At 47.0% G+C, this 23055-nt stretch overlaps 1 long non-coding RNA gene across 2 annotated transcripts; it reads left to right on the forward strand.

The window, feature by feature from the left end:
* The first annotated feature begins 3425 nt into the window (after positions 1–3425).
* Positions 3426–16721, forward strand: LOC142056267 (uncharacterized). 2 transcript variants are annotated; one of them, XR_012660280.1, is made up of 3 exons: positions 5415–5998; positions 6531–8450; positions 9334–16721. It is a non-coding gene; the product is annotated as an uncharacterized LOC142056267 (long non-coding RNA). The 2 variants fall into 2 exon arrangements; XR_012660279.1 differs by having other exon boundaries at positions 3426–8450.
* Positions 16722–23055: the final 6334 nt, after the last annotated feature.

Here is a 23055-nt window from a genome sequence, read left to right on the forward strand (position 1 = left end):
CTCTGCCCAGCCTCTGAATCACACCACACAGGATCTGAGTTTAGCAACCTCTGCTTTTATATGAGCAAGTCACAAAACTATCCACCCTCCATTTTCTAGCAGACAGCAGGGAGGGAAGACACAACATGGAACTGGTTTTGTTGCAGACCAAACTGGCTGCCAGCAGCATTTCCCACAGCGTGCTGGCGGCAAGGCACAAGCCCAGGTGCTGGCCTTGAGCCAGCGCAGCAGGGGAGCTCAGATCATTAGGAAACCAGGGGCAGCTTAGCTTTGCGCTATAGAAAATGGACATGAACTTCTCTTGCAGAGGGAGTGGTGCACCAAAGCAGCTTGGCGTCCCGGACATATTCAGACCCAGGTGGGGAGGGCTGGGCTCACATGGGAGCCCAGCAGCATGTTAGGAAGCAAAATCTGGTTTGGCAAGTCGATGACTTTTAATAGTGCACTTTAATACCTGGATAGGAACGTAATGTTCCTTGTAAGACCATCACCTCTGGTTATGTTGGTCTCCTTTCTGCACCAAACTCCCCAAACAGATTTCTAGACACTCAACAAACCACCAATTTCCAGCCTTTGTGTCACCACACTGCAGGGAATGGCAGCAGGTGCTCCAACTTTAACCAGCATTGCTTCCTGCTACGTGCTGCGTGGCCTCCCCGAAATGCCTTCAAGGCACGGATGGCAGCTGAACTGCTTCAACAATCTCATGTCCTTCTTGCTTTATTACTTTGCAAGATCTTTAAAAAAAGAATAATAATATTTGCCTTTTGGTACATGCAGTCCATGCTGCTAGGTGGTATTTAATCTTTGCAGACAGAGGCCACCGGGAGGTTGACAGCCAACACTGTATCAATATGCTATTGGGTTGTGCGGGGCCGTAAAAATAACGCTGTTCAGCTTGGCCATAGGAGGCAGATGTTGCAGCAGGTGGCTTTGGGCTTTCCCATGAGCTGCTCTGGCAGGGCACTAGAAAAGACTCTGTCATATGAATGACGGGGATGCCCAGGACACGCTCTCTTATTGTGAGAAACATCGACAAGGAGTTTCATCAGCCTTTGCAAAAGCAGTAAAGCAGCACAACCCTCCCTGGTTTGCCACCCCATCACTGGTGTGATGCCAGGGTGCAAAGATCACGCATGGTTTCCAACAGGCAGCACAAAGCAGTGAGGACCAGTGAGCAGCCCAGCCCAGAGCACTGATGAACACTCAGCCAACAGTGGATGATCTCCCAGGCCTGGTTTCTGTGCTGGGCAGGCTGGCATCACGCTGCCATACCTGAGCTGGCTCTGAAACAGGGAAGGCTTTTGCCGTGCCAAGGTGCTGTGCCAGTGGTGTGCTGCAAGGCCAGGTGATGAGCCTAGGAGCTGCTATGCCAGCACAGCTACCCCACCACCAGGCATGCTCCTGGGGAGGAAGCTGCTGGCTATATTTTTGTATGTAAAGTGAATTTTCTGTGTGCTTTTTCCTTATTCACATTCACTTGCATCAAAGCCTCAAGTTTAGGCAGACACTAGCACAGCTGTGAAGGAATTAAAAGTTTCTTCTAACGTGATGTTCAACAAAACTCAGGTGTTAGTGTGTTGCTCTGTGGGCTATTTATTTGCAAGCAGGTCTATTGCTTTGGATCTGCAATCAAAAATAACAACAATAGCCTGAATGTGCTGCCTTAAGAGTTCTCTCTAGGCCTGCTTATAAAGAAAGGAAAAAAAGAAGCATCATTCTCATCAGAAGAGATACCCATACCCTGTGTTTACCCAGGACTTCATCTGATTCCTGAGCTGTGTATCAGTGCTTGGAGCACAAGAGCCTCCAGCTCTGCAAGTAGAGCCCTCACTCTGCACCTCCACCTTCCTCAAAAAAAATCTCATAACTGCCTGAGAAATACTACTGAAGCAGGATGGAGAAGGTACCTTTTCAGGTCATTATTCAGCAGATGTGGTGGAGGGGAGGGAACGCTTTGAATTTGCTTTGAGTTAATTCTGGATGCGATCACGATGGTGAAAAGACTCATCAAGAGGTCTTGGTTTTTCCAGAGGGATTTGACATCTTGACATGAGAGAAGGGAAATAGCCCAAAGCATTAATGAAGTTCAGCCCTGGGGCATAGACAGAGAGAGGAGATGCATGATTATAAGAGCTGAACTCCCTTAACTGAGAATTGCAACCAGGCATGCTGAGCGTTTTTGTACGCAAAGAAACCATTTCTGTTCCCTAACAGCCATTTATAAACCTACTGCTGTGCAGATAATCTTCCCAAAGACAACTGGGCTTGACTAAAACATTACATCCATCCATTTTACCATAGTTACCTCATAACACAGATGCAAAACAAGCTAGGTAACAGCCATTTGTATTCATAATAACATGCCAACCTAAACCATAACACTTTCAGCTTTTGCTCTCCTCCCCTAAGGCAGTTTGGTATCTTGTTTCCACCCCACAGTTTGTTGGTGGGGTTTTGGGGATCTTTTTCCTTATGTCATTTCACCTGGGAGATGCCCTGGGGAGTAGCTCTCAGCCTGCATTTGACAGCACAGCTGTCTCATGGGTGTGATTTTTATTGTTCGGGGGGTTATTGGGTTTTTTTTAGCTGGAGTGTTTGCTGGACACTTGCTTGAAAAGGAAAATTTTTTTTTTGCTGTCTTCTGAAAACAGGATGGTCACCAAGAAGGGAATATTCACAATTTCTTTTTCTTTTTTTCCTTCCCCCAGCTGTGTTGCCTGCGTGAGCAACTGGGATGAATGGTTCCTCACCTTCCTGGATAATATTTAAATGCTGCTGGAGCAGCAAGGTACAGGGGTTACTGCCCTGGCTTGTCCTGCAGTTGGGTCAAGAGGCACACAAAACTCTAGGCACTTTTGGGAGCATTTTGCCAGGGCCACAAAAGGAGTTTGCTGGGTAAAACAGCTCTGAAGAGCTTTACCCCAGCTTCCCCCTCCCCTGGGACATGTGGGCTGTCCTGAGGTGATGCCTCCAAGTGGGGGCATCAGGGTGGGACTGGGGATGCGTCCCCACTGTGGCTGCCTGCCCCTGCCTGTGCAGGAGACTTCTGTTCACATCGGCTTCATGTTTGGTTTAACAGGTTTGGCAAAGGCCCATTTGCATGATGGGCTACTGATGGAGCAGGTGTAAAACAAGCAAACAAAATCAAAGCAGCAGTTTGGACTGAACTTCTGTGAGACCTGTTGGAAAAATTATATGTATAATTTACCAAATATGCAACCTATGAAATCCATAAACTGCAACAGAGGACTAAATAATTCCTTCCCTAAAAATACCTAGTAAAAAGTTGCTTTACCAAAAAAAGCAGTGCTTTTTGTATAGGAAAACTTGCAGGAAACTTTTATCTTTTATTAAAAATGGACCAGAAATGTCAGTGTAACAATGCAACCATCTTTCTTTTTTGTTTCTCCCCAAGCAGAGAGAAATTTGGCATTCTGATTGCAAATGGCCTTTAGATCAACCCTGGGCATGCTGCATCCAGTGGTGGTGAGTAGGTAACGGCGTCTAAAGTCCACGCGAGTTTATTTTTCCCTGGGGTTTCCAGTCCCAGAAACTGAAAACTCCACCAATGAAGAATTTTTCAAGGAGAAATGCAAGATGTGAAGCCCCTGTGCAGGGCTCCCTCATGGGAAAGGATATTTCAGTGGTGACAGCACCTGAGCTGTAAAGCACCACGGCCAGCTGGCAGATAGAGATGTTCACAAGCAGTGAAATCAGAGCTTGGGAAATGTGTAGGCCTCGCTTAGCCCTGCAGGCAATTAGAGAAAAGACCTGTGCTTTCAGCATGATGCTTTCTTCAAAAAATATGGACGGGTAGATGCCGTTGGCACTCGCTGGCGAAGTGCCACGTACCTCCCTGTGACTGGCAGGGACGCTTGCTGCCCGCCCACATCCGCACCCTGGGTCTAGGAGCTGCTGGCTCCTCATTCCCTCTGGAGGCAATTTGCTTCTTCAGTGGGAAAGGTAGATGGTGATGGTGACAAAGATAGTGATGGTAATGAGCATGGTGACGGTGTGCTCCCTGATGCGTTGCTTAAGGTCTTCGCTCCACTAATTAAAGCTTCCTCTGCTTTCCAGCCTAAATGTCGAGCACACCAGTTTATACTGATATATCCTTGAGATTGCCCTTAAGCTTACAGGCTTTTTAGAAAGGGAAAAGCTTCATGGGAGCTCGCAGTGCTGGTCTCAAGGTAAGGGTTTGGCTTGTGGAAGGGCTTGTGCTTTCTAAACATGCAGATTTTATTTTGGTAGCTAAAAAAAAACCACCACCACAACCCAAAACATCTGAAAATTAAACCCTTTCTTATCCGTCCTTCTGAGTATTTATTAGTCTGCTGCTGAAAACCCTTATGAGACTGTTTTAACTTTAACCCTAGTAAATAGCAATTAAAATGAAATCAAAGGATTTTATTTTTTCCCGTAACTGGTGAAAAACTAACAATTTAGATCCTTATTTCAAGTCCCTGAAGTCTTGAAGTTTTCAGCTGTTTAGCTATTCCAATATTTTCAGGGTATTTTCAGCGCATTCTCCTCATGTGTAAGGCGGATCGTTTCTTACAAATTTCTCTGTTATTACTACCGTTGCTTTCAGGTAATTGGCAAAGTATTGAGTGTTTAAGGATGAGTAGAGATGACTCTCCCATTTTCCTCAGTCCCATGTCTGGGGATTGAAGCAAAGACTTGTTTCAGTTGTTGTATTAGCGTCCTTCATTTCTCATGCTCAGTGCCTGCAGACTGGTATGAGGTACTTAATTATTTATATATTAAATATATATTTGGAATTGCTCTCACACCTTAGCATTTTTATACCAAGCATTAAATCTCCTTTAGGATTTTTCTTATCTAAACCTCTGCCCATTGGACCCAACATTTTTGGAAAGCAAAAGAGTTTAAGCTGAGATGAGGCACAAGTGGATTTACTGGAGTTTGAAACATCCCACGTGTTAAAGGAGGGACCCTGTCCATGCATACTCTAGGGACAGCTGAGGTTGGCTGAGCAGACTTAGCTCCACTTGTATTTTGGGGCAGGACTGGACAGCTTTTAGCAGGAGTGTGCTATCAGGGGCAAGGGAGGAGGGAGCACTGAGGAAAAGGAGGGGCAGCTTTTCGTAAGTCGGGCATTTCAAGGAGATCAGGCTTGATCTTCCTCATCACTGCTAGACAATTGCAGTGGGGGACTGGGAGATGTTTATTGTAAGGCCCAACACTTTTTAATTAAAGCTGCTATTGAAAATATTCATCACTCAGTGGTGGGAGGGAGAGAAACCCCCTGCCCCTTCTCTGCACATCACAGGGAAGCTGAAAAGGCCACATACCTGTTTTGTCTCCTCCCTTGTGGGCCAGCTTTGAAGCAAGATATAACACCTCTGAAACACCGCCCGCCCCACCGCCCCCCACCCCCCACCCCCCCTACCCCTGCCTTGCCATTCAGGAAAGAAGAATTTTATAGCTATTAACTTCCAAAAATAAGAGGTTAATTAAAGCCAACAGCCTAAACTAATCCCAGATTAAGATGGTTTGTATATTAATCACCTGGAGCTACAGCATCAGAATTTTCACAGGATAGCTAGGGTTCTGCCGGATTTTTCAGCAGGAGAAGACACCTCAGAAAGTGAGAAACCCATGGTTGACTGGCCAGGGGATGTCTCCTCTGTAGGCTCCAAAATCAGTGGTACCCTGGGGGTCAGAGCAAGTGTCATAAAGTAATTTAAGCATGGTAAACGTGATATAGGATGTTGTATACCAAAATAGCCTGCTGCAAGGCTATAATTGATGACAAGAAACTCTACAATGATGTGAGAAAACCCACTTGCCACCCCAGCTGGGTCAGTGCTGCCTCTCTCTCTTTGACTCACTATCTTTAATAACCAAAATTATTGCAAGCTGCCTGTAGACAACCGACTAGAATCCATGAGGCAGCAGAGTTCCAGCAACCAGCCCAGTCCTTCAGCCCCACGTCCACGGCTGTGGTTGTCCACAGGGAGCATGTCCACAGGTAAGTTAGTTTTGCTACCAGGGGGACCCAAGCAAAAGATGGCTGCATTGCCCTCGCTGCTGCCAGAGACACATGGCGGGTTATCAGTGGGAGGGACCGTGACACACAGCTCTCCACATGGCTTGGGAGAGGGAGCATCCCCAGTGCAACCCTGCAGACCAGTCCCTCTAAATCCACAAGAGGGATGTGGGGAGATAGGCAAGGATTACCAAAAGAAGCCCCAGAAAGATGATATTGCTGACTAATAATAATTTGTACTAGTCTCACTGAGGATTGCATTTAATGTCATGCATTAAAACATGCCTTTGCTTGACCATAGCAATGGCTGTGACTTCAGAATAAGTTTCCCAAAATCTTCTCAGGGAAGTACTGGTAGATGGTCTGTTACAGAAATACATATTAAGACTGTTCAAAGTAAGTAAAAACATTTTTTTTTTTACGCCCCCACACCACCCAGTAGTAGGTTATAGTAGGTGGTTCGCTCTGCAGGACAAACTGGTCTCTGATTTTCTTCTCTCCCTTTTTCCTGCAGAGTCTACATGGGCTTGAAAGCTAAGCAAGATCTGTAGCTTGCACCAAATCTGAGACAATGTCTGTGAGTGTACTTGCAGGGAAATGTGCGTGTAAGTCTCTGCAGGTGGTAACCAAAAGGGTATTATTTTTCCATATAGCCTACGTTCCTTTTTCATACCCAAGACCTAACACTTGGAAAACTCATCTTCATAAATTGGTTCCTGTGAAGGAAGTTATCATATAATGTTTTATACAGCATCAGGCAAAAATTATCTTTAAGGATTGGGTCACTACGGTAACCACTTCTTATCTCAGAATCAAAAAGCGGTTATGATTGTAATTTAGAAAAGGTATGCTTTCTACCAAGAATTATTCTGAATTATAACTCATTTTCTGTCACATACTGGAGTTATTTTTATTGCCCCCAAAGGCATCAGCATTTGTTATAATTCAGCAATACAACACTTCATAGAGAGCAACTATGACCTGCTTTGAATGTACTGTCAGAAACTGTAGTCGATGACTTCAACCTCTTAAATACTTCAACAGACTCCGGCGAAACACCAGGAATGCTTTTTGTTCTTACAGAGGGGAAAGCGTAAGATAAATAAGGCCTCCTGAAAGCGTGTGTTTCATCACAACTAGCTGCATATCCTGAGCCCAGTGATGTGCAGAGAGGGGTCCAGAGGTTTGCTGCTGTGAGCAGGTGGGTTGGCCACCAATGCAGATTTTCTTTTGGCTTAAGTAGAAGTTTTATTTTAAAAAAAAAAAAAAAAAAAAGAAAGAAAGAAAACCTCTTGGCTTTTCTTCCTTGGGCACTTGTGCCTATGACTTCTGTTTCCAGGATCATGGTCATGCATGGAAACCTTGGCAGATTGCTGGCATATGCTGGGCATTCACAGGTAAACCACTGTGGCTGCCTTTAAAAACTTTAACATAAGTAACAGGAGCATAACGTTCCATGTGGCTCTGATCCAGCTAGTGGCAAAGCTGGTTTTCAATTCAAAGGGAGCAAACGCAGGCTTGCAATTAGGAGAGCTGCTCCAGCTGGCTCTGATGGGAGTTGTCCACAGGTGGCTTCAGGGAGGAGGGAAGCCCTCACTGCTAATATGGACCATTTCCAAGGTGGGGAGCAGCAGGGTGGCTTCATCTTCTACTCCTCAGCCTGGGTCTGTGCTGGGCCAGGAGACTTTTAGCAGGATTTTTGGCACTCACCCCTGGTATTTCATTTTTGGGGGGGCTGCAGCCTATGCATTCTTCAGCTAATGCACTAGGGAGCAAATATCTGCTTATGTTTTATGTAAAGAGTAATAGAATTGTTTGCCTAAATGTTTCTTTTTCTTCTACTTTTCCCAAGAGGGAGGCAGAACAAATGTTTATTTTCTTGAAAACCTGTAACTTTCAACATTTCTCCATAATACAGTTGTGAATCCCTGTGGACACTTGAGCATTTTCTCCTGGAAGTGGATTTACTGCTCAGTGGCCAAAGTTATTCCAGCAGGACACTGTGAAAAGCCTTTTTGGTGCCTAAAACAGGGAGCTTGTTCTTCCTGGCCTGGATGAGCAGGCTCCTGTGCTCCAGATGGGTGGCAATGTTAGGTTAATGAGGCACAAACTAATAATTTTCATTCTTTTGGAGCCATTCCAGCCACCTATCAACCCCAACAGCTCTCAGTGGAAGAGGAATTGTAGTTCACTGAGCTGGCCGAAAGATTTTGGGAAAGGACCCTGTAAAAACCCCAGTTCGCAGTCACCCAGAAGAGCCCAAATATGCCTGAGCACTGCACACGGGATGGTGGCAGTAGTGTCCACAGAGGCACAGGCCCTGCCTGTGTTTTGAGGCTGGCACAGGGATGCTCTCAGCAACAGGCTACAGCCTTCCCTTCACACGGGCTGACGCCGTGGGCTTTCTGGTTGAACTTCTTGCCACCTAGAGAAGGTAAATACTTAATAACAGTGATAATAAAGTTGAGTGGTGAATTACTTCATTAAGCCTGGAGTAATAATTAGTTTAATCAGCTGAAGCGCAGCTCAATGAAGCGTACTTCAGAGCTGAGTAAGCTCCAGCATGCCGTGCTGGGGGCAAGGGAGGATGCTGGCAGCGGGAGAGCTCTGCAGACCTGTGCTGTGGTGCTTCCCAGGCGTGGAGAGACCTGGTATTGGTGGGGGCAGTGTCAAAAGGATGCCCTCGGGGCGAGTTTCCTGACCCTGCAGCTTGCCCAGGTGCAGCTCCGGGACAGGACTAAGTGCAAGGCAGCTCTTGAAGTAGGGGAACTAAACCTACTAGCCTTGAGGCATGCCTGTGGCTTCACCCTGGGCATCCATACGTCAGCTCCACCAGAGTGCAGCGGTAACTTGGCCTTTCCCCTGTGGGCTTTTCCCAGAGCCTCCCCAGGCATTTCTCTGTTCTTCTTTAGCTGTTCAAGCTAATGGTTTGGTCTCCAAAACCGTAGCTGATGACTGCTTTTTTTTTTTCCTCTCTTCAGTTTTTGAAATATCTGGCAATTCCCTCTTTTTTCTGAGCTGCTGGGAAAGTCACAGCAGACCTGCAGTTCAACCTACTGGAAAATGTTCTATTCCCCCACCGTGTGCAAGTGGTTTTTGTACACGATTGTTTTAATGTCACGCAGTGTCTTCAAGCATGATAACACTTGCAGAGGTTGGATCTTCTGCACTGCCAAGTGTTGTTAGCTTCCTCTGCCACCCTCATCTTTCTAGTTTCATGATGTCAGTTGATTGCTGGCATAGCCCGGCCCTTAGATACAAGAAATGAGCTTGCCTGTGTTGAGACTAAAGACTGCATTTTTTTGTTTTCAACATAGGACTTCCGCAGTGTGAAATCCTGCTTACCGCCAAGGACTTGTATCATAGTCCCAGCCAGTGGGGACCACAACTCCTCCCTTAACGAGCCGCTCTGTGAATAGTGGAATTGAGACGTGCTGCAACATGCAGGACCAACCAATGCCTCAGTGCCACAGGCTCAAAACAGAGGAAAGGATGCTGAAGCTCTTTACCTTGCCTGGGTATTGGGAACCGACCTCTTCCTCCCTGCTCTCCCAGCAGTGCCTTGGCATCAGAAATGCAAAAGCCCACCAGAGAGGGTTTGGGGAAGAGGAGGACGGCTGTGTAGGAGGACTCCTGTGTAGCACCACAGCTTCAGTGGTCCTCATGCTGAGCCCTGAAGAGCCCTTGGCAATGATAATTACTCAAGATTGTGGAGGCTACAGCAATCAGAGTGATGCTAAGCTTGGAGGAGCCTACTTCAGTTTGAAGTACATTAGCATGCCCAGTACTGGAGCACAGAAACCAGCGTGATAAACCCTCATGTTGTGAAGTGAGAAAAAAATCCTGCTGTTTGAGATGGCTACCGGGATGAGGTGGCCTTCCATCTACTTCCTCAGCCTGAATTCATTTCCTTTTCCTCTGGAGAGAGTAGGATGTGATGGTCCTTGCCCATGGGGCTCAGAAAGAAGGAAACAACACGGATTTGCCTGCAAGACAGAATGCATATTGCCAAGGCAGGACCAACCCATCATCTCTCTTCTGGCAAACAAAACATCAAGCAGAGAAAAACCCTCCTGGAGCTCCAACATCCACTGTGTCCACCCTCTACCCATTGCTCCAAAGCTGAGTTCATGTTTTTAAATTGTTTCCCTGTGCAGGAATGCCTGCCCTGCAACCTGCTGGTGGAGAAGCCCAAGGGGCCAGAGCTTCACACTGCCTTTGCTTCTCGAAGCAACATCCTGCCATGACATGACTTTTTTGAGACTTCGTCTAGATGTGCCAGTGGGCTGGTTAATGGAGTCGGGGGAGAGAGAAACTGGGCCAAAAGAAGTGGCCAGGAGATCCAAGTAATGAAGTGCAATGACAGCAAGGTCCCTGCCTCCTAGCAGAGGTCCTTCAACCAGACATACTCGTGGGTGAGAAAGGAGGTGTGGATGTGACAGTTGCTGAAACCTTCAACAGATGTTGCATATGAACAGATTACTTGTGCTGAAAGGTGAGCACCTGAACAATCAGATCAGCCATTTACAGTTCCCTCAGCAAGTTTAGTCTTCCATCCCTGTAAAGCCACGCCATGAACCAAATGAGGCAGAGATCCCAGGAGGAAAAAAAGGTGTCAGGTACCATACACACTAGAGGAGGCTGCGCTGCATTGCAGCACCAACTGCGATGCTGTGTCCTCCCTTCCAGCTTCAACACAAACAGTATTCTTCTCATGTATAGAAAAAAAAATAATCCCAGCAGCTTTTCAAAAAGAAAAGCCAAATTTATTAAATTGCACGTTCCTTCACCCTGGCTTTCCAAGGTGAGTTTTGATCCAGATGCCCCCGGGGCACTAGAGCTCTCCAAGCACACAGCCCCACAGGCAGATGCAGGGCCAGCGGGTCTCCCCACAGGTGCCCATCTCCCATTACCCATTTTCTACATAAGCCTCAGGGTGGAGGTGGCCAAGGCGAGGGAATCCTCAGGCGGAGCGGGAACGTCCCAGTTGCACCTCCCCGCTGCTCCTGCCATTTGAGCTGCCATGCTGGTCTGTGGGACCACAGGTTGGTAGACTCCATTCCCCTCCCCTCCAGAGGATCATGAATGTCGAAGAAGAAGGTTTTCCAGAACTCAGTCCAACATGCACAAAAATAATTGCATCGCCAATGGCAAGAGTTTTCTGTGCTGCATCTCATGGCTCGCTGGGACACTGGGAAGGCTGCTGCTTCTCCAGTAAGTGAATCAGACACCTGAGACCTGCACTCCTCTGCCCTACAGGCACAGGTAATTCTTTAAACAGTTCAAGCACAAACTGGGCACTGATTATCTAGACTTGAAAGTGGGACAAGAATGAAAAGAAACTCCTCAAAAAATATATTTTTTTAGGAAGACAGAGGAGTGTAAGGAGGGATTTGTATGCCGTGCTTGACAACCTGACTGGTATGGGGGAGAGCGAAAGTGATGAAGTGGGAAAGAGGCAGCCGTGCCAGGGGGGAGATTTCTCCCCACAAAGCAAGCAAGGCAAGCTCTCTGTCCCCCCAACATCAGGTCACCTCCCTGTGTTTCCACTGAGCTTCGGGTAACAGCAGGCACTGAAGGCTTTTCTCTTTGCCTAATCCGTAACTACTGCTCTGAGAGGTATTTCAGCACCATCGTACTTTTGCATTCCCAAAGCAGGTCTTAGCACCACCCGTGGGTCAGAAACCTAATACGAGACAACAGAAAGCTTGACATTAATTCAGGGGGTTTTAGGTACTGTCTAAATAATGAGACTTCAATGGGATGTGTGCGTGCAAGAAAAGCACAGCGTGCACTTCTCTTCCCCTTCTTCCTCATCACTTCTTCTTTAGACTTACAGTCTTAAAGAAACTTTTTCCTTGATATCTACTGTAGGTTAAATGTACCCTTGCCTGCATGTGTCCAAAGCAAAGAAAAACCACCCAAAGCAGGACATTGGTATCAGCAGGGCCGAGCCGTTGCCACACCCCAGCTTGCACTTCTCCAGGTAGCAGGGCAGGAACACAAAGCAGAGGCCTGGCTTTCAGTGGGGAGGGATGCCAAAGTTTGCAAGCAACTTCTGCAATGCCGAGACATTGCATGGCAAAACCCATCGAGGTTGTGTGAAGACGTGACTTGTCAGCAGGGTCTGCTGGGTTTCCTGCAGCAGGCAGGACGTGTTTTGGTACCCCTCTGCCTGTGCCCAAAGCCCATTTGCAGTTTCAGCAGTTGCTGTATCAGCTTTACAGCCACAGCCCAGATTTCTGCTGCCAGAAATACTAGGCTGTGAGCAGCTGGGTGCCGTCTTTATGGCCGTGGGCATTAATGTGCCTGTAACTCACTCATCCTTTTTCAAAGGAAGGATTTGCAATCAGAGATCCTGGATAGATCATTGGTGGCCTCATTGCATTTTTTTAGCTGATAAAATTCTCTCGCCAGGGAAAGCCAGCACCCTGTGACCCTGCAATTTAAATTACGTATTCAGGCTGGTTTTTTTAGGGAGCCGTCACAAGCACAGGCCTCTTGCAGCACCTTTTGTTCAAAGGTAGATAGTCAGAAGACTCTTCCCACTTTGCAGATGTGCTGTTGCATTTAGTGATAGGAAGCATCATTATAATCACCTTAGTGATACTTCTGTTGAGGCTTAGAAAATTTATGGTCTCTTGCTGTCTTCCCCTTCACCTGAATCTGCTTCCCCCTGGTCTCACCAACACAAACACCTTCTGCCTCTTTGCTGAACAAATGCAACGGGAAAGAGAGGATAAACTCTTCAGGAGTGTTTTTTCCTGCACCAAGCAGAAAAACCTGGGTGTGGTTTTCCATGGGTCTGCAAACAGTGGTCAGAACAAACTGGAAAATTGGGTGTGTCTCCCATCACAAGGGCCAAGGCACTGGTGGCTGCTGTTCAGTCTGCCTGGCCTCCCAGAGCAGGGAGGGGAAACCACAGGGATGCAGGGGGTGGCATATGCAGCTGGGAATTAGGAAATATAGTAATAGTTCCTGTAATATGACAAAGGAAGCGTATCTTGTTCATGGATGCTGCTGCCACCCCAGATACATGCTGGGCTCTTGTTGGATTGAAAATTGCCCTTTTTGTTATCTAGGAGGAGACAACAGGATGCTGGTGGATGTATCGGTGATATGTTTATGTGCCTGTGCTGGTTTTAAGTTGTTTAAAGCTCACCAGGGCTATGTTATTTGATGTGGTTGAATCAGGGTAGCTCCCAAAGTCCCCAGGCCTCCCCAGAGCGAGTCACTGCTCAGATCCACTGCTTGCAAGGATTGGACCCGTTTAGCATTAGTGGCAGTGGTGGGGTGGGGAGGCTTTCCATGGTTGTTTTGACTCAGCAAATTAGAACGAGAAAGCTTTGAGAGGAGTTTCCAGCAGGCATTACATCAAATGCTGCAGTGGATGGCTTTAGCTCCACTCATCTGCTGCAGTGTGCTCCTGCTATTTGGCCAGGTGACCTGAGCGTTAGAGCTGTGACAGTGAGGTGTACGAGAGAGATACAACATTTCCATGCTCAGGAGCCAAGACGAACATGGAAGAAATATCTGAAAAGAAATTTTGTACAACCTGAGCTACCCATTTATAAGGTAGCGATGGGCTGATATTGCTGGGTAGCTGAGCACTTGCCAACTTCCAGGCAAGCCATTTCTGTAAGTGAATATGAGGACAGCAAAGGCAGGCACTATCGTTATGAATGGGCAAGAAACCCAGGGATCTGCGGGATCTTTGTACTCATGTCTGAGTGACAGTTTGGCACTACTCCAGGAAATTTTGCATGGAAACACATCACAGAGGCTCCATATTTACTCAATCAACAGGAATCTGCTCTTCAGTTTGAATTTTACTATCTATTAAAAGAGGCTTATGGAGTACTGGACTGCATGCCTGACAGTTTGTGAACATGGGTTTTGTTCACAAAACTTGCTCCCCTCATGCAGCCAGGTGTAAAGGCCGTCAGGAAAGGACCAGCTGTGCTGACCCTGCTGGCTGTGCAGGTCCTCGGTGGCCATGGAGCCTGTCCTCCACCCCTCTGCACTTTCACTAGGCCAAGCACTCACCCTTTGGGTGATGGGAATACATTTTATTCAGCTTTTTCTAAATGCTGGAGCAGCCACAAGAGGCTTTTCATTCTACAGTTTTTCAGTCATTATATATAGAAAAAAAAATCCTAAATCATATCTTGCAAATGGTTTCAGGACTACTTACTGGTGTGGTTTCCACCTCACATAAGAAGGAAAATGTGTGCATCTGGGGTTTTCTCCCCGTCTCTGAAAAAGTGAGTTATATTACAGTTGTCACTGCTGTTTTGTGAACAAGTTTTGGGCAAACAGCCTGGGAACTGCTGAACGTGCCAGAGACCCAAGGCCCCGACTCAGTTGTTCATCTTGCTTTATAAAATAATTTAATATAAAATAATTTAAGCATGGACTTAAATGCATTGCTGAATTGGGACATTGGGGCAAAACCTGCTGGATTCTGTCAATCTTAAGCAGATATTTATCAGGGCTTGGGCAAAGCCACTGATGCTCTGCTTACAGTATTTCATAAAAATCCTGTTGGTAATAACTTGGATACCAGCACACAGGCATTTTGGGAAACAAATGAGGATCAACCAGCTTTGTGCTGGATAAGTCATATGGAAGAGGGGGAAAATTGGCTGATTTTGCTGTTTCTAAGGCAGCTGGCCATGCCAATGTGAGCAGCAAATGGAGGAGAGCCAGGCGAGAGCCAGCCATGGAGACGACCATGATGGTCGGCTATTCATTTTGGAGGAAAATTGGCAGTAAAAGGGATCTGGTCAGCATTAAGCTCTGGCAGCGTTTATTCTAATTTTGTTGAGCTGACTCCTTAATTAAACGGTCACTTTAAGGGGAGTAGAAGTGTCGGCTGTGCGGTAGCAAAAGGTGGAGGCTGCCACCCAATTCACCTCTTTTTTTCTGAATGCCGAGAAAACATTTTCACCTCTGAGAGGCTCTTCTCCCAAAATCTACCTATCCTTCCCTGGGTGTTCACGGCAGGAAGAGGGAGGGTCTCCCTCCTCCTGCTGTGGCTGCCCACCACTGTACCCCAGCCATGGAGGATAATTTTGCCTCTAGTTTTCAAACAGTACCCAAGCATTTGCCTTTTCCTAGGGGACAACTTAATGGATTTCCTGGACTTATTTTGGGCTATAACATGGCCATATTTCAATGCCTTTTGTTAACCCTTTATCAAAAGCAAGCATAGTAAGATGTGGAAAAAGACCTACAGTTTGCTTTTTTTCCTAGCTGAAGGTCTTGTTTCCTTCTCCTCCTGCCCAGGGCTTTCTTTGTGTCTCAACTCAGCAGCCCCTCCAACTCACAGCGCTCTTCCAAAAAGACTGATATAAACTTCAGACATATGAGAAATACAGTAGTTTTTATCTTTGCACCACTAAGATGCGACGCTGAGGCAACATAACTTAAAAGCAAAATTTTGGAAAGTTGGCAGTAAAAATATGACTGACAGGGCAGGACTGGGGTTGCCTCTATGGATGGGGCTACCAGGGAAAAAGGTCAGCTGGAAAACCTTGAAGCTGACCTCCTTAATGGCATACAGGAAACTCAGAGTCACCGCTGGCAGTGCAGAGGGCAGGGATGGTTTCCCAGACAGTTTGGAATTTGTGGGTCCATCGTGCTCTGTTTTCTTCAAGCTCATGTGGGGCAGTGATGGTAACCTGAGGTTTCTAATGCAAGTGGCTCCTCACTGGGGAAAAGCATCTGTGTCCAGGTAATAGCTGTGTGCATTTGCCTGCACGCATGTGATGCATGTGCAGGCAGTGAATTCAGCAGTTTGCCTCCTTGCCGTCAATGATGCAATCGCTGATGTGCGTGACCAGCGCCTCTCGCTAACATCTGGATGACAGGCAGTGAAGGAAAACCAGATTTGCAAGAAGGTCTGTAGCAGATCCAGTGAGTGCTGGAGCCGGCAGCAATGTGTCAGTATGCAGGCAGCACTTGGAGCTATTCTGGATCTCACATTTGGCTTCTGTCTTAAGATAAATTAAATATCTTTTCATCACAAATGGCACTCTGCCAGTTTCCTGGGACGAGATCTGCACCTTGTACATGGCTTGTTTTGTTCAACAAACCCTAGGCAGGGAAAGAAAAATTGCCCAAGCCTGGAAGAACGGGACCTGTTCTTTCTAAGGTTCCTGAGCTAAAGCATCATCTGCCCTCGGCAGAGTTATTCAGGCTCAGCAGAAGAGATTAATTGCTTTAAAACAGGATTTCCTCAGCCCTAGGCTCCATGTTGCCGCGTTACTCTCTGCCAAAACACCCGATGTATTATGTGATGGATACCACATCCAGGAAGACAAATAAAATATCATCTCTTCGTTTGCTATTGACCCCTGCGCTGCTGGCTTGGTTTTTTTGTGAGTTTGGAGAGACTTCTGTCCAGCCAGTACCTACGGCCAATCTGCAATGGGGTGACTGGCTTCAAGCAACCCAAATGCCGTCAGTTTCTTCCCTGCAAGCCACCGCCTTGCTGTTGAAGACTAGCGCTACCAGACCGTTACCCCATACATGGCACTGTCTGGCTTAATGGGATTATAACACCATCTGCTGAGGATGGACTTTTATTTTGTCTTGCAGGTTTATAAAGGGCCGTGGACTCTGGTCTCGAGTTGTTGGGGCAAGTCAAGGAAAATAAAACCTCCTCACATCCCTCCCTGGGCCAGCCACAGCTTGGGCACCACCGCTTTAGCGTGTTGTATTTTGTGTTGCTTTTAGGTGGCGTGGTTGGTAATAACTGCCATAGCGACTTTGTTTCAGGGGGTGACTTTATTGAGATGCTTAATCCTCAGCAGGTACCGCGCAATATGACACACAGTTATATGTTGGAGGTAATAATGCTGCATTGATGTTTTACTATGCTGTTAACCCTCGGCGCAATGAGGTATTACGAACCTGATTTATCTTCAGCTCTCTTACTGATAACTTGCTCTCTTGCTTGGAGCCATCTTGCCAAAGCAATGACTGATATGATGCAGGAAGCAGCTCGCTTCTCATGGCCGACATGTTTTATGCCACTCTTATTTTCCACACTTGTGCTTCTGCCTCTGTTCCAACTCCATGGGGTCTCACACCATAAATGGAGGCTCTGGCTGCAGGACACAGCCTGGCCTTGCTTTACAGTCATGCCTTGCTGCTGCATAGATTTCGTAGAGTTTCTTATTTTCATAGCTGCTCCTGCCTCTTTTCTTTATTAGGCTTAAGGCAGAAAAATTATAACAAGGATTAAGGCTTTCTGTAAGGGTTTACATTTATATTCCACGAAATACTGACATAGTTCCTGAAAAGCAGGATAGAGACACATTTGGATCAATCTGTGAGACATTTCCCATGTTGCAGGTTACGGTGCATGTTGCATCTCATTGGTTCTTCCCTGGCCAGCGAAATCAGTGGAGCTTTGACTGTATTTCAGCAGAGGACCAGGAACAGGATCATGTGCATTTGGGTAATGACTCGTATGTGCATGGAATATTTTCCTGATTATGGCTTTGGATAATTGGGAAAATTTTCACAGGAATTAGAAGCCACTACAGGGACGTGATTCTGTTCTATGTAGTAAGTTCTGATTGACTGAAGTATGGAAAATAAACACTGATGAAAACAGCCAAAAATTTAGGGTACCACCTTTATACTGATTATGTCATTACAACACCCAAAGCTTTGTAGCTTATAAATCTAGAGATCCTCCGGTTCCCTCCTGCCCGTCCCACTTTCCTGGCAGCCTCAAGGCTGGATCACCATCTCTGAGGAGGAACGTATGGATATTTGGATGGCAACCAATTGCAAAATAGGCACTAGCATCACCTATTCTTAAGGGGCTGCTGACTGTACAAACTGCTGCGCTGTTCATCATTGTGTTTCTTCTAAGCTGTGGCTATCCCTAAGATTTCCTGGCTGTAGCTGTCTGTCTTCCCTGGCGCCGCCACAGCACATGCCCAAAGGGAGCCCCAGAAATCTCCCATAGAGGGTCTGGACCCATGCCTTCCCAAAAGCAATGGGGATTTCCTAAAAACCTCCTGAAAAATCTGGCTTTCGAACATTTTCCTGTGCTGCTGCGCTTCTTCCCAAGGCTATCTCCCCCCTCCCAGCCCCGGCCACAGGATGTGCACTGGGGGAACTCGGCAGGGCAGAGAGGGGTGAATTGGGGGGTTCACAGCTGCAAAGCGGCTTCCTTCACCCCCTCCCAGAATGGAGAGAGCAGGTCACACCCGATTAGTATTAGTGACCTGTTGCACGTAGGTGTTTTCCAGCCTGTTTGTGTGGCATGTGGTGGGTTTTTATCTGATCCCCCTGTCTAATCATGAGCAAACTAGAAAACAGATGGCAATTATCTGCAGTGCTAAGGGAGGCTTGGGTGGGAAGTCACTGTGCCTTTCCTTCCCGACACCTCAAGTGTGGAAAAAAAAGTAGTGAATCCTTGGTTAGTGGGCAAGGTAAAGCTCACACCTGGCAAGGGCACCCTGATCCCTGGCTTGTGGCTGAGGGAAGCAGCTGCCCAGAAATAAGTCTGAAAAGGTGGTGCCAGGTTCCAAGCTTCAAGCTTCAATCTTGATGATGTTGCCTTTCAGTAAGCCCCAGTTAAGATATGTAGCACTGGAATGTGTTTATTCTGCCTGTAAGGCTGGGCTTGTGTTGCAGGGGTGCGATGCTGCACCAGGGCTAACACTGTGCTGCTGGCCCTTGTGAGCCACGGCATCCCTTGCACCACGGCACCTTGTGGGAGGCCGCGAGGGCTGATACCCACTTATACCACCCCATCCAGCCTTTGGATAACCTTCCGTAGTTTCAGGGCTTTGCCACTTTCACCATTAAAAATGGGTTTGTGAATGGAAAGGAGGGTTGCTAAACCCTGTTCCGGCAGTATCCACTGTGTGGCAGAGACAGTGTTTGCAAAAGGCCCTCAATCCTGCTGGGAGCAGCTGCCAGAAAGCACCATGCGCAGAACACTGACCAAGCAGAAATGCAATGAGCATCTTGCATCTGTCTTGCATTAAGAAACTATTAATGCACTAAAGATACAATATTATGGTATTTGTCCCTTTTTAATCTATGAGGGGAAGTGATGTGGGTTATTTTATGCTGTAATGTCCAAGAGCTGAATTACCGAGCTGTCAGCTGCGGGACAATGAAATGACAGCCCTTTAAAGTGCTGTCAGGCTCTTGTTTGACCTTGTATCAAAATGCTCATTTTAGCCTCAGGAAGACAAATCCACTGCGTCTTCCCTTTCTGAGGAGATCCTTAATTTAAAGTACTGCTTTTCAGTAGGGGGATACAGAACAAAATAGCTTTTTTGAAGTTGTCTGCGCTGCAGGTAAAATCTCTTCCCCTCCCAGTGGCCAGAGTCACACCAACGCCACACCCAGGGGCTTTAAGCAGGGTTCCCAAGACACAGAGGCCTTTTGCAGGCCCTGTGCCCTCCACAAAAAGCTGATCTTGGGGGATCTGTGTGTGATGCTCTGCGATTTCCTGGTGCTTGTGAGACCTGCTTGGGTCTGCATCTCCCTCCTGTCAGCTAAAGTCCACTGCTTCCCACGCCATGCCCGCTCCGGCGCCGAACAGCCTTAGGCAGCAGTGAGATCTTCTGGGGTCTGGCAATGTGCTGGCGTGCAACACTCACTAATTACTCCCTGGAGTGATAAGGAAAGAGGGGTTACCATCCCCAGTACCACCAGTGCTGAGCTGGACTGGGAAGAGCCTCGCTAGCTCCTCTTCAGACATGGACACCAGTGCTTAGCCTCTTCTTGTGCCCACTCCTCCTTCACGTGGCTGCAACCGGAGGTTGAGCCATGCTCCCGTCATGGCACCGGTGAAGAACCGGCGGTGTTTTGCGGGGCAGAAAAATGGGACAGGGAGGTGGCCGGGGTGTCCTGTGCACTTAAGACATCTGATGGGTGCAACAAGTGCAAATGAGCTGCCTAATCTTGCCAGCTGCTTGCCAGATGGAGGAGGTTTGGCACAGTGTGGCAGTGCTGAGGCAGAGCTTCCCCTGCACCTGCCCATGACTATTAAGTCTCCATTACAGGAACACTGAATTCACTCTGCAAATGAAAGATAATGTCTCCTGAGAAAAATAAATTAAAAGGGGGGGGAGGGGGAGGGAAAGCAGCAAATGAAAAGAACCCTTCGCATGGCAATAGCACTTGCAATTAAGAACAAAACAGGGCAGAAAGCTCTGAAGCCTGACTTTGGGTAGGAAGGCCCTCTCCGAGAGCCCTGGGTTTCTATAGGCACAGCGTGGCGGCTGCTGTCTTCGCTTTACGTCAGAACATTAATGCTGTTGTTTCGCCCCTGGTATCAACAGAGCTCGCCTGGTGGGTGGGTGGGGTATTGGGATTTATATCGTAGAGAAATTCAGGAAGGCTTCAGTCTTTTTTTTTTTTTCTTCCTATAAAGCTTTTGAAAGTCCACTGGGGACCCCTAATGTTCAGCTGCTGCTGAAGCACACACTTCAAAGCCAGAGCTGCACAGCTTCTTTAGCCATCTAAGGGTTTGATCATTTTGATGGGCTTTTATTACAAGCAATAATGCTTCCTTCCCCCTGCCAAAAGTCATCTTTCTGGGAAGCTCTGAGACATCCTCAAAATGTTTGGTAAAACAACGTTTCTACAATCAGAAAACATGCCAGCCACATCAAACAGGGATGCCCCTGGAGATGCTTTGGGAGGCAGAAACCTTCATGCTGCCCATGTAGCATATAGGACCCGTTCCTCCCCGAGCCATGGTAGCAGAGATGTCTAACACACCCAAGAGAAAAGTTCGCGGAAGAAAAGCAGTCTGAAGTCGTTGTTGTGAAAGGTATTGGGAGGAAGAACCCTGTGAGGTGTTTTTAAGGATGTTGGTGGCAGATTGGCAGGTGCTCAGCCCTCTATAAACTCTTACTGCCTAGTCCGTATTCCCACACACCTCCCCGTGGCTGTCTCACTTTCCCCTGACAAAAAATCTCCATTGCCCATCTTATAAGGCCCACACCAAGCTGGATGGTCCCCACAACCAAAACCTACAGTCCTCCCATTGTGCTCGGCCAAGGCAGACAGGAATTGTTGTTTTCATGGAGTTTTTGCCCCAGTTTCCCAGTACTTCCACTGGCATGGCACAGACCTCTTCGCCAGAGCTTGTTTTAGGAGATTTCTATTCCAGACCCCCAGGGTTAGCTTTCCTCTCTCTTATCCCTGAAGTGTACCATCTTTTCCAGACCAGCTTCGTTATCATTACAATTCTCCCCCTGCAGCCAAAGTCACAGCATGTCAAGTTACTTGGAGGAGGCAGCCACACCAAACACACCCAAAGGTTTGGGCAGAAAAATGTTAGAAACACAGTTGGAGTAAGTTGCCCTCCTCTCTTTCATGCCTCTGTCCCCATACCCAAGTAAATCAGAAAAATCTGTGCTTTCTAAGTGGTTTCTAACATAATGAAAGTCAATTAGAGTGATGAAAATGGAGCTGATAACTGCAGGTTTTCATCACTGACTCCGTGCTAAATGTCTGTTCTGTGTGGTTTGCGAGGAAGTAAGGGTGCATGGAGAGGAAAGGATGGGTGTTTTTTAAAGCAGTTAAATTGCCTCTAATTAGCAACACCACTGTAGTCAAAACATAATGTGAGGATAATAAATTGATATTTGCATAATGGAAATGCTACCAAAATGTACTTCAAATAAGCTGAATTAGATTATAATTAGAGCTGTGTTTTGGGAAAGAAAATCCTTCTAATTGCCTGCATACAGGCAGTGCCAAGGAGGAGAGGGCTGTCAGCTGCTGGGGAGGTCCAGCCAGCAACATGCAGGACAAGCGCCCCTTGACCGGGAGATATTCCCCAGTGGGAACAAGGTGCCCGCACCCACTGGGAGCCAGCGCAGCCTCGGCGAGGCAGGCTGCTGGAGAAAGAAAGGAAAAAGGTAGGAGGAATGTGAATGTGCGCACCCTCGGCCATCAACTGCTAAACTGTATTTCGTGGGAATGGACTGAAAGAAAATCCAGGGGGAAACTGTACAAGCAGCAATTAGGGTGGGACACACTTTTGTCTCAGGGGAGGTGGTGCAAGGGTAGAAATGCAAGTGCTAATTTTGCAAATTGCATTAAACCAGTGAACATCTTTTCCTGGTGAAGTCTTGGTGCCGCAATGAGTTGCAATAGCCTTCTACAGCTGCTGTTTCATAACTGGCTTTGTTAAACCTGCAGGGTTTTTTTTCTTTTGAAATGTATACAAGGTTGCTTGTGATTTATTTTCCAGTTCTTACTACTCCTTATTTAAAAAGAGGTCACCTGAAAAGCATTGGATAATAAGCCACTTGCCTATTGTAGGAAACCATGTGTACCAGTAAGGAAACTACAGCTGCAATAAAGGAAAAATGTCATATTCCAAAACAGCTTTTTTGAGAAAGCAAACAAAATAACTGGCAAATTAGTAATGTGCTGATATTACACCTTGCCACTTAAGCAAAGGCAGCATGAACCTCAAGGTTGACTTGTTGCCCAGTAGCTGCAGAGTCTCATGGTTGGTGTTAATGCCCATTTTGGTGCTGGACAATGACACGGTTCAAGTGGGAAAATTGATCGGTGCACAAAAACCTGCTTGTTTGGTTTCACTGGGGGGCAGAAGAAGGTGATTTCTTAAGTCCTGTGAAACACAATGACCCAGCCTGCCAGGCCTTTGGCATATTTGCTATTCAACTACCCAAGTTAGTATGCCTGGTGCTCACCAAGGTGGTGCCATACGCTGAACCTGGGTAGCTAACAGCATCATCCCAGGCCCAGTGGCAATAGGAAAGAGGTGTGAATTCAGCCATCACCAGTTGGCAGAGGCATACAGCAGGCCATGGCTCTCCCTGACCATGCTTGGATGTCCCTCTGACATTGTTTGCTGTGGTTAGGGAGGATGTAGAAAACAAGGAGGATGACCTCAGGGCTTCTCAGAGTCAGCTCTGAATCTTACTCTGGGTTTCAGAGAGCTTTTCACACAGCCTTTCATGCCATTTGCCTGGCGGATGTTGGTTTGTGGGGACAAATATGAGCTTTCTTGC

This window comes from Phalacrocorax aristotelis, chromosome 4, assembly GCF_949628215.1.
Source record: "Phalacrocorax aristotelis chromosome 4, bGulAri2.1, whole genome shotgun sequence".
Lineage (NCBI taxonomy): Eukaryota > Metazoa > Chordata > Aves > Suliformes > Phalacrocoracidae > Phalacrocorax > Phalacrocorax aristotelis.